Source organism: Aquarana catesbeiana, linkage group LG05 (genome assembly GCF_042186555.1).
Source record: "Aquarana catesbeiana isolate 2022-GZ linkage group LG05, ASM4218655v1, whole genome shotgun sequence".
NCBI lineage: Eukaryota > Metazoa > Chordata > Amphibia > Anura > Ranidae > Aquarana > Aquarana catesbeiana.
In genome coordinates, this window is record NC_133328.1 from 394,313,182 (window position 1) to 394,325,456 (window position 12,275).

Below are 12,275 nucleotides of genomic sequence, written 5' to 3' on the forward strand. Positions count from 1 at the left end.
ATGAAATAAAAAAGACGATCTTATACCGAGTACATGGATACCAAACACGACATGCTTAAAAATTGTGCAAAAACGTGCAGTGGCGACAAACTACATACATTTTTAAAAGCCTTTAAAATCCTTTACAGGTTACCACTTTAGATTTACAGAGGAGGTCTACTGCTAAAATTACTGCCCTCAATCTGACCTTCGTAGTGATACCTCACACGCATGGTGCAATTGCTGTTTACATATGATACCAGACCAACGATTGCTTTCACCTTTGCGCGTGAGCACGGAGGGGGGCAGGGGTGCTTTTTTTTATTATTAATTTTTATTTTTTATTTTATTTTTAAACTGTTCCTTTAATTTTGTTTTTTTATCATTTTTATTGCTATCTCAGGGAATGTAAATATCCCCTATGATAGCAATAGGTAGTGACAGGTAGTCTTTTATGAAATACTCGTAGCTTCCTGTTTCTTAGACCATAGAGATGATTGGAGCCATTCTGGTCCCCGATCAGCTCTATGGTTAGCCGGCGGAACCACCGGCTGCATTCTCGGGTTCCCTGTTGGGACAGGAGAGCCAGAGAAACCCATGGAAGATGGTGGTGGGGAGTTTTACCCTCCTACTGCTTGTAAAAGCAGTCTAGAGGCTTATTAGCCACTAGAATTGCTTTTACATGAAAGCTGACCGCTGGCTGAAAAGAATGATACCAAGATGATACCTAAACCTGCAGGCATCATTCTGGTATAACCACTCAAAGTCCAGCAACATACCAGTACATTGCTGGTCCTTGTTGGGCATATATTGTAATGTTTTTTTTTCATGCAGCCTGTGGGCTGCATGAAAAAAAGAGATTGATCGGTGGGTATGCCCACCACTAGAATACTGCCCTTCATCCACCCACTTCTAATGATGGGCATACATGCACCATTTTTTTTTTTTAACTGTGGTGGTGAAATCACCTCCTACAGCAATTGAGTCGCTGATTTTCGTATCGTGAGAGCAAACGCTGTTGCTGTCAAGATAAATAAATCATTGCTGCAGCTGAATGGCATACCTGAAAAGCAAACAATGGTAATGATAAAACATTAACTCAATAAAACAAATTGATTTTTTAATGCAATATAAAAATATATGCTGAAGCATGGGGGAAATCCACCCCCCAATGTTAGGACTAATTGTTCCTCCACCTCTGCCCCCATGCTTCGGCATATATGCTCTTTTTTTTAACTCTGGTGGTGAAATCACCTCCTACAGTGCTGGAGTCATGGCTTTACGTATTGTGGGAGCAAACGCTGTTGCTGTCCAAATAAATAAACCCATGCTGCAGCTGAATGGCGTACCTGCTAAGCAAATGATGGTTAACAGTAAAACAAAGTATCATTACAGTATAACAGTAAGACATACCATACCTGCAAAGAAAATACAATAAAACATGGTGAAAAATAAAACATTACAGTTCTAAAATATAGTAACAATAGAGAGAACAATAGATATAGAACAATAGAGAGAGAACAATAGACAGAGAAGAAAAATAAAACCACAAGTATTTTTGGCTTTTTTTTTTGTGTGTGTTTTTGTGTGTTTTTTTTTTTTGCACTTTTATATAAACTGTAAACTGTAAATGTTCCAGATTAGGGTCTCTCAATATGTGATGGCCATCTCATCTTTCGAGACCCTGTGTAAGTGTGCCCGAGGACTGTGCAATGCTGTACCCTACTCTAATACTCCACTAGTGTGTGGTAGCATTCAAAACATTCATCAATGCAAAGACCAGGTTGGTCAGGATAGGAGGGACAATAAAGAAGGGCTGTGATGATCTCTTCCTGGAATTTAAGGAAGGATCCAGTTCGTGCTGAAGCTTTGTATAGCACATAAGCATTCAGCAGAGCCAATTTAAATAAATATACAGACACTTTTTTTTATAGCGTCTGGGCTTACGGGCAATTAGGTGTGGCGCCAACAACTGGTCGTCGAGGTCCACTCCTCCTATGTTAGGGTTGTATTTGTGGACACAGAGGGGTTTCTCCACAACACCAGTTGCCGTTTGAATCTGGACCGTCGCGTCTACGTGAAGGGCGGACAGAACGAAAACATTCTTATTTTCCCTCCACTTCACAGCAAGCATATTATTGCATCTCAAGCAGGCTCTCTCCCTCAGCCTAAGGCGTTTGAATCTGGACCGTCGCGTCTGCGTGAAGGGAGGACAGAACGAAAACATTCTTATTTTCCCTCCACTTCACAGCGAGCATATTATTGCATCTCAAGCAGGCTCTCTCCATAGTTCCATAGTTACATAGTTACATAGTTAGTCAGGTTGAAAAAAGACACAAGTCCATCCAGTTCAACCTTAAAAACAATAAATAAAATAAAAAATATCGTACAATCCAATATACCCAATTGTATACCCTCAGTTGATCCAGAGGAAGGCAAAAAACCCCAGCAGAGCATGCTCCAATTTGGTACAGCCCCCCAAGAGGCAATCGGATTTTCCCTGGATCAACTTTACCTATAAATGTTAGTACCCAGTTATATTATGTACATTTAGGAAAGTATCCAGGCCTTTCTTAAAGCAATCTACTGAGCTGGCCAGAACCACCTCTGTCGGGAGTCTATTCCACATTTTCACAGCTCTTACTGTGAAGAAACCTTTGCGTATTTGGAATTTTGGCTTTTGGAATTTCCGCCAACATTTGTGCGACCGTGTGTATGCAAGACAAGTTTGAGCCAATATCCGTCGGAAATAAATCCAGGATTTTGTTGTTGGAATCTCCGATCGCCTGTACGCGGCATTACAGGCAGGGGAAGCATTTCATTTGTCAGAACTGATCAGCAGGTCCAGGGCAGAAATCATTGGCCTGGGCCTGGAGACTGATCGGTTCTGAAACTAATCTGATCGTCGCAGCCGCCGTAAAGTAATGTTGTTTCGCCCACCCGTGCCATTCTGCCACAATAAAACTGTGGCGGCTGGTCGGGAACCAGTTAACAACCTTAGTATTAACTGGACCTTAGGAGAGGACTGCTTCCTTTCCAATTACTGCAACCATTCCGCTTGTCCAACTCTAAAAGTCTCCTCTGTATATTTGAAAACAGCACTATCCAGTTCCTAGTAATAATCATCTCACCTGAAGGTGTCACCATGAACCATAAAAAAACTCTCCACAGTTCTGGAGTGATAAGCTCCCACCTAAAAAAAAGGAATTTTGGGTTTTGCTAATTTTTTATCACAAATTCATTCAGTGCTTTTTCGCCATTGTTGCTCCTCTGACCTGGTTTACCAGCTTACGTACTCCTTTTTCCTGGTCAGCCAATGCCCAGGCTGCTTTTAATCAGTTACCTTTATAGTTCACCTCTACTCCTATCTTGAAAGACCCAGACCCTTACCTCCCTTACCTTGCCCTTTGTTTTGGAGATAGACGGATCTGAACACATTCTATTTTTTTTCCCCAGCATTCTGCCTCCAAGGCCTTCTTGTACCCAGTCACCTTTTTCCTGCACTAAATAGGCCCAGCTGTGATAAGCAAGCACAACAGTGACAAGGAGTAGTTGGCTAGTAAGATGGCTGTGAAAGAATGGCGCTATCTATTGGAAAGAGCAGTCCATCCAGTCCTTATCTTAACTGACCACAAAAAAAAAAATTTTCTGGTTTTATTTCCACCTGACCTACTAACCTGGGTTCAAAAACAGGAATCCCAAAGCTATTTCACATGTATGTACCCTGATTAGGGATGAGCTTCGTGTTCGAGTCGAACCCATGTTCGACTCGAACATCGGCTGTTCGATCGTTCGCCGAATTGCGAACGTTATGGGCCGTTCGCGCTAAATTCGTGTGGCGCGTCACGGCCCATAATTCACTGCGGCATCGCAGTGCATTGCTGGCTGATGATTGGCCAAGCATGCACTATGACCCGCATGCTTGGCCAATCACAGCGCCGTCAGTAGAGAGAGCTGTAATTGGCCAAAGCCAGGGTGGCTTTGGCCAATTATGGCTCAGGGGATTTAGTACACACCCCACACTATATAAGGCCGCCTGCACGGCGGCCCTGTGTAGTGTGTGTTCCGGTGTGCTGAGAGATAGAGAGAGAGAGAGACAGTGTCATTTGATTTGAGTTAGATAGATTAGGCAGAACAGTCAGTCAGTTAGCTGCACTTACAGTGTATTGTGTATATATATGCATCCCAGGTGTTGCATATATATATATACACTGTATTCAGTTTAGCTAGATCCGTTCCTGTTATCTTCTATCTAGACTATTTACATTTAATGCAGTGCGTCCTGCTCACAGTGTTCAGCTAGATCCGTTCCTGCTATTTACATTTAGTGCAGTGCGTCCTGCTCACAGTGTTCAGCTAGATCCGTTCCTGTTATCTTCTAGACTATTTACATTTAGTGCAGTGCGTCCTGCTCACAGTGTTCAGCTAGATCCGTTCCTGCAATTTACATTTAGTGCAGTGCGTCCTGCTCACAGTGTTCAGCTAGATCCGTTCCTGCTATTTACATTTAGTGCAGTGCGTCCTGCTCACAGTGTTCAGCTAGATCCGTTCCTGCTATTTACATTTAGTGCAGTGCGTCCTGCTCACAGTGTTCAGCTAGATCCGTTCCTGTTATCTTCTAGACTATTTACATTTAGTGCAGTGCGTCCTGCTCACAGTGTTCAGCTAGATCCGTTCCTGCAATTTACATTTAGTGCAGTGCGTCCTGCTCACAGTGTTCAGCTAGATCCGTTCCTGCTATTTACATTTAGTGCAGTGCGTCCTGCTCACAGTGTTCAGCTAGATCCGTTCCTGCTATTTACATTTAGTGCAGTGCGTCCTGCTCACAGTGTTCAGCTAGATCCGTTCCTGCTATTTACATTTAGTGCAGTGCGTCCTGCTCACAGTGTTCAGCTAGATCCGTTCCTGCTATTTACATTTAGTGCAGTGCGTCCTGCTCACAGTGTTCAGCTAGATCCGTTCCTGTTAAATTCCTACTGACCGGCAGGCTTGTCTGGTTACAGTATATAAAGCTACCTGAAGAAAATTACAGGTGTTCTATTTGATCCTATTAGTACCACGGTCAGGCAGCTAGACTATTTACATTTAGTACAGTGCGTCCTGCTCACAGTGTTCAGCTAGATCCGTTCCTGTTATCTTCCTACTGACAGGCAGGCTTGTCTGGTTACAGTATATAAAGCTACCTGAAGAAAATTACAGGTGTTCTATTTGATCCTATTAGTACCACGGTCAGGCAGCTAGACTATTTACATTTAGTACAGTGCGTCCTGCTCACAGTGTACAGCTAGATCCGTTCCTGTTATCTTCCTACTGACAGGCAGGCTTGTCTGGTTACAGTATATAAAGCTACCTGAAGAAAATTACAGGTGTTCTATTTGATCCTATTAGTACCACGGTCAGGCAGCTAGACTATTTACATTTAGTACAGTGCGTCCTGCTCACAGTGTTCAGCTAGATCCGTTCCTGTTATCTTCCTACTGACAGGCAGGCTTGTCTGGTTACAGTATATAAAGCTACTTGAAGAAAATTACAGGTGTTCTATCCCAGCTTAGTGCAGCTACAGGCCATTAGTATGTCTGGAAGGCCAAGAAGGAGAGGCAGACAGTCACAAGCCAATAAGAGAGGGCAAGCAGGCTCTGTGTCTAGTGCTGGTCGTGGAGACGGTGCATCCTCATCAGCACGTGGCCATGGGACACGCTTGGCCTTTTTTTCGGCAGCTGGCCATGTTGAGCCGCAACATGCGGAAGACTTGGTCGAGTGGATGACCAAGCCGTCCTCATCCTCCTCATCCTCTCTCACCCATGCCCAGGGTGCTTTGTCTGGCAAAGCAGCGGCCTCTTCCCTCAGCTCAATGTCATCAGTGACTCCTTCCCTAGCTCCACCATGTCCTCATGAGGATTCCCTCGAACTGTTTGACCACAGTGTTGGGTACATGCTCCAGGAGGATGCCCAGCGTTTGGAAGGCTCTGATGACGATACTGAGCTCGATGAAGGCAGTAACATGAGCGCGGACAGAGGGGGTGCCCAAGAAGGACAGCAATCTGGCAGTCATGCTCCCCCTGCTGCAGCATACTGCCAGGTTTGCTCCAGTGATGAGGAGGGAGGGGATGATGAGGTCACTGACTCAACGTGGGTGCCTGATAGGAGAGAGGAGGAGGAGGAGGAGGAGGAGGAGGAGGAGGAGGAGGAGGCGGCAGCACATCACCAACGAGGCAGGATGCCCTCCAGGGGCCAGCCTAAGGGCAGCACATTGACTGCATCACACCCCAAAGCTCCACATGTGCAGGGCGCTGCAGTCTCTGCGCGTTATTCAAAAAGTTCTTTGGTGTGGGCCTTTTTTGAGACGAGTGCATCAGATCGCACCGCTGCTATTTGCAACATATGTCTCAAGCGTATCTCGCGTGGCCAAAATATCTCCCGCTTGGGTACCACATGCTTGACCAGACATATGTTGACCTGCCATGCAGTTCGTTGGCAAGCGTATCTAAAAGACCCACACCAAAGAACAAAGAGGATCTCTCCTTGCTCCTCATCAGCTGAGATTTCCAACCCCACTAGACCTTCAGTCCTCTCTGAGACCTGCAGTGAGAGGAATGAAGGTGTAGAATTAGGTGTGTCACAGCCAAGTACTTGTGGGCAATCTGCTTTTGGTACACCGACGTCAGATTGTACCAGGCAAATTTCCCTGCCCCAGCTGCTGCACCGCCGAAAGAAGTTTGCTCCCAGCCATCCACATGCCCAGCGGTTGAATGCTAGCTTGGCAAAATTGCTAGCACTTCAACTGCTGCCTTTTCAGTTGGTAGACTCTGCCCCCTTCCGTGAGTTTGTGGAATGTGCGGTTCCTCAGTGGCAGGTACCCAAACGCCACTTTTTCTCACGGAAGGCGATTCCGGCTCTCTACCGGCATGTGGAAGGCAATGTCCATGCCTCGCTGGACAGGGCGGTCAGCGGTAAGGTGCATATTACCGCTGACTCATGGTCCAGCAGGCATGGACAGGGACGTTACCTAAGTTTCACGGCGCATTGGGTGACTCTGCTGGCAGCTGGGAAGGATGCAGGACAAGGTGCAGTAGTGTTGGAGGTTGTTCCGCCACCACGCCTCCAAAATGCTGATTGTGACACACCTCTCTCCTCCACCCCCTCCTCTTCTTCTTCCTCCATGGCCTCTTCCTCGGAACCAGCGGTGCTCCGTAGGCGTTCAAGGGGCTACGCAAGTACGCAGGCCAAAAGATGCCATGCGGTGCTTGAGCTGGTGTGCTTGGGGGACAGGAGCCACACTGGGGCAGAGGTTCTGTCAGCTCTGCAGGGGCAGGTTCAGAGGTGGTTGACGCCACGCCAACTTAAGGCAGGAATGGTGGTTTGCGACAATGGCACCAACCTCCTCTCTGCCCTCCGACAGGGACAAATGACCCATGTGCCCTGTTTGGCTCACGTCCTTAACTTGGTGGTGCAGCGGTTCTTGGGCAGGTACCCGGGCTTACAGGATGTCCTGAGGCAGGCCAGGAAAGTCTGTGTGCATTTCCGCCGGTCATATAATGCCAGTGCTCGGCTGACGGACCTCCAAAAGGAGTTTAACCTGCCCAAGAACCGCCTAATCTGTGACATGCCCACCAGGTGGAACTCAACGTTGGCCATGCTGCAGCGGCTGCACACGCAGCAGAGGGCCATCAATGAGTACCTGTGCGACTATGGCACCAGGACAGGGTCAGGGGAGCTTGGTTTTTTTTCCCCACGCCAGTGGGCCATGATCAGGGATGCATGCACTGTCCTGTCACCATTCGAGGAGGCCACGAGGATGGTGAGCAGTGACAGTGCATGCATCAGTGACACTGTCCCCCTTGTCCACCTGTTGGAGCACACACTGCGTGGAATAATGGACAGGGCACTTGAGGCAGAACAGAGGCAGGAAGAGGAGGACTTCCTTAGCTCTCAAGGCCCCCTTTATCCAGACAGTGTTCCTGCGTGCCCGCCGATCACACAGGAAGAGGACGAGGAGGAAGAGGAGGAGGAGGAAGATTGTGTCAGTATGGAGGTGGAGCCTGGCACTCAGCATCAGCAGCAGTCTTTAAGGGATCAGTCCCAAGAAACACATGGACTTGTACGTGGCTGGGAGGAGGTGGCTGCGGACCATGTCGTTCTTAGTGACCCAGAGGACTCCGGACCGAATGCCTCAGCAAACCTACGCTGCATGGCCTCCCTGATCCTGCAAAGCCTGCGTAAGGATCCTCGTATTCGTGGTATCAAGGAGAAGGACCAATACTGGCTGGCAACCCTCCTTGATCCACGTTACAAGGGTAAGGTTGCGGACCTTATCTTGCCATCGCAGAGGGAGCAGAGGATGAAACATCTTCGGGAGGCCTTGCAGAAAGGTCTGTGCAACGCGTTCCCAGAGACTGGGAGGTTACAAACTCCTGTTTCTGGACAACGTGTTGCTGAGGCTTCGGTCAGTCAAAGAAGGAGCGGTGGAGAAGGTGGCCGTCTGACCGATGCGTTCAGACAATTTTTTGGTCCGCAGCCCCAAGGTATGATCGGTTCCAGCAACCATCGCCAGCGTCTGTTTTACATGGTGCAGGAATACCTAGGGGCAAGATCAGACTTGGACACCTTTCCCACCGAAAATCCTCTGGGTTACTGGGTCTTGAGGATGGATCACTGGCCAGAGCTTGCACAGTATGCAATTGAGCTACTGGCCTGTCCTGCATCCAGCGTTCTTTCGGAACGCACATTCAGTGCTGCTGGAGGCGTGGTAACCGATCACAGGGTGCGTCTGTCCACCGACTCGGTCGATCGGCTGACCTTCATAAAAATGAATGAGTCTTGGATCACCACCAGCTACCAAGCACCTGATGCTGATGTAACCGAATAATTTTTTTTGAAATCTCAGATCCCTTCAAAGACTGCCTATGCTGATGCTGAGTGACTATCCCTGAGTAATTATCCTCTTCCTCCTCAATCATCACGCTGATAGCTTGTAAGAACATTTTTGGTTCTGGGCGCCACCACCAGTGCCTAAGGCACAATTTTTCAGCCCCTGTTTAACAGGGGCGTGTAATTACAATTTTTGATGTAATACTTTGCAGCAGGGCTCGTTCCTGCATTCCAACTAGAGTGTCTGTGAGGGGTTGCAGTGTTGTGGCACCAGCACCAGTGCCTAGGGCCCAATTTTTCTGCCCCTGTCTAACAGGGGCGTGTAATTACAATTTTTGATGCAATACTTTGCAGCAGGGCTCGTTCCTGCGTTCCAACTAGAGTGTCTGTGAGGGGTTGCAGTGTTGTGGCACCAGCACCAGTGCCTAAGGCCCAATTTTTCTGCCCCTGTCTAACAGGGGCGTGTAATTACAATTTTTGAAGCAATAATTTGCAGCAGGGCTCGTTCCTGCGTTCCAACTAGAGTGTCTGTGAGGGGTTGCAGTGTTGTGGCACCAGCACCAGTGCCTAAGGCCTAATTTTTCAGCTCCTGTTCAACAGGGGCATGTAATTACAATTCTTGATCTAATATTTCACAGCAGGGCCCTGTGAGGGCTTACAGTGTTGTGGCCACAGCAACACCTAAGGCCCAAATTTCTGCTGAGTATATAGGGCAGGACCCTACTTTCAAACATCTAACTTACAAACGACTCCTACTTGCAAACGGAAGGAGACAACAGGAAGTGAGATGAAATCTACCCCTAGGAAGGGAAATTCTCTCCTGTAAGAGTTAATATGGGAAAACAATTTCTCCTTTCCACTGATGCTTTCCAATCCTTGTTCCACAAAAAAACCCAAATTTTCAAAAAACATTTTTCATTGGGACAAAAAAGTGAGGTGAAATCTTCTGAAGAGGAGGAAAGACAGCAAAACAAATGTCACAGGGGTGATAACCCTTCCCTATGTTTTCCAAAAAGCTTAGAAAAGATTTTTTGGCTGGAGCTAAACACGTTAAAAATGTTCAAAATTACAAACAGATTCTACTTAACAACAAACCTACAGTCCCTGTCTTGTTTGCACCGCCTGTATACTGCTGTTCAGAGTATATAGGGCCTGGTGGCCCCACACCTTTCCTTATTTTAATTTGGGTGCGGGGTTCCCCTTAATATCCATACAAGACCCAAAGGGCCTGGTAATGGACTGGGGGGTACCCATGCCGTTTGTCTCACTGATTTTCATCCATATTGCCATGACCCGACATGACATTAAACCCGCAAGCAGTTTTAAATGAGATTTTTTCCTTTAAAAATGACATTTGGTGCAGGGACTGTTCTAAACATGGGAAACACGCGTCACTTTACAGACATACTATAGACACCCCCCAGGTACGATATTTAAAGGAATATTTCACTTTTTTTTTTTTACTTTAAGCATCATTAAAATCACTGCTCCCGAAAAAACGGCCGTTTTTAAAAGTTTTTTTTGCATTGATACATGTCCCCTGGGGTAGGACCCGGGTCCCCAAACCCTTTTTAGGACAATACCATGCAAATTAGCCTTTAAAATGAGCACTTTTGATTTCGAACGTTCGAGTCCCATAGACGTCAATGGGGTTCTAACGTTCGTGCGAACTTTCGGTCCGTTCGCGGGTTCTGGTGCGAACCGAACCGGGGGGTGTTCGGCTCATCCCTAACCCTGATGATTCTACACCTGTGCCACCCAATACCATGCTCTCAAATAAGAACTTTTTAATGATCCAGCCAAGCCGAGATCTGGGAGACTTCCAAAACCTTTCCTGCCCCTCCAGAACTAGACCCCCTCCATTCTAATGATCTTCTGCTGCATAAAAACTACATTTTAATTCCTGAAAACCTGTGGGTAGAAGGGTAGAAGTTATTAGTGCCTGCCATTATCTACCACACTTACGGGACACTGTGGCATTGCCAAAATTTAGGACCTGTTATTACAGGCTGTCCGGTGGTCATATCTAGCGGTTTGCTCCCTGTCCAGATGTGATGAAATGCACAGGTTTTGCTTTTGGTTGTGACGTCAGTGACGGTCATGTGGTTAAATGCTGGCTTCTTGAGCTTTGCAGAGCAGCGGTGCTCCCTCTGCAGATGACAATTGCTACTCTTGGTGCTTTGCTGCTGGTTTTTGTAAAAAAAAGACCCGCCAGTGCCATATACTCTTTGCGTACAGAGAGTGAAGAGGATTGAGCTAATCATAAGGAAAAAGAGGAGTTTATACTGTGAGTGCATTTACATCTTCTTATAAATAAGAGCTCTACTCAATCTGGTGAGTTAAACAATTTAAAGGGGTAGCGGCACAGGAGAACAAAAGTGTTTTATTTACAAGCCAACGCCCACAGTACTTTTATTGTGGACAATTTATTTTTAGTGTTTTTTTGTGGTTTATTTCATTTATGGACTAAAAATATTTGAGTGGTTTTACTAAGATTTTTTTACACACTATGTGATTAATATATAGTTTTGAGTATTTGCACAGCGTGGCACTTTTGCACTCTAACACTGGAATTTAAGATTATACATTTGTGCACTTTTTATTTACAGGGATGTATTTTTTCTGTATGGACTTGATAATTTACATGTTTTTTCACCTTTATGGATGCATGTTTGTATACAAAACAGATCTGGTATGGATTTTAAGGGGAACCCTGCGGCAAAATATAAAAAAATGGCGTAGGGGCCCCCCAAAATCCATACAAGAATCCAAACCATGCCAGGTTGCGTGCTTATCTGAGCATGCAACCTGGCAGGCCGCAGGAAAAGAGGGGGATGAGAGGGTGCCCCCCTCCTGAACCGTACCAGGCCACATGCCCTCAAGATGGGGAGGGTGCTTTGGGGTCTGACCCCAAAGCACCTTGTCCCCATGTTGATGGGGACAAGGGCCTCATGCCCACAACACTTGCCCAGTGGTTGTGGGGGTCTGCGGGCAAGGCGATTATCAGAATTTGTAAGCTCCTTTTAACATGGGGACCCCCAGATCCCGGCCCCCCCATGTGAATTGGTAACAGGGTACAACAAGCCCCCGTGGCATCAGAGGGGGGTGGGGTCACCCGTTTACATCACTGGGTGGCCCCGCCCTCAGCTATATAAGAGCTGTCACCCAGAAGAAGCGGCATTCGGCAGGAGCCTCCCATGGAGGCGGAACGGTTGTGGCTTTTTTTTTCTTTTTCGGTCCGTCGGGCGGCATGAATTTACATCGCGGGACATTTTTATTTTTTAATAAAAGACTTGTCCCAAGCTGTCTCTTGTCTTTTTTACCATTTTTGACACTTTTTTTGTGAAATGGTAGGGGTACAATGTACCCTGTTACCAATTCACATGGGGGGGCCGGGATCTGGGGGTTCCCTTGTTAAAGGGGGCTTC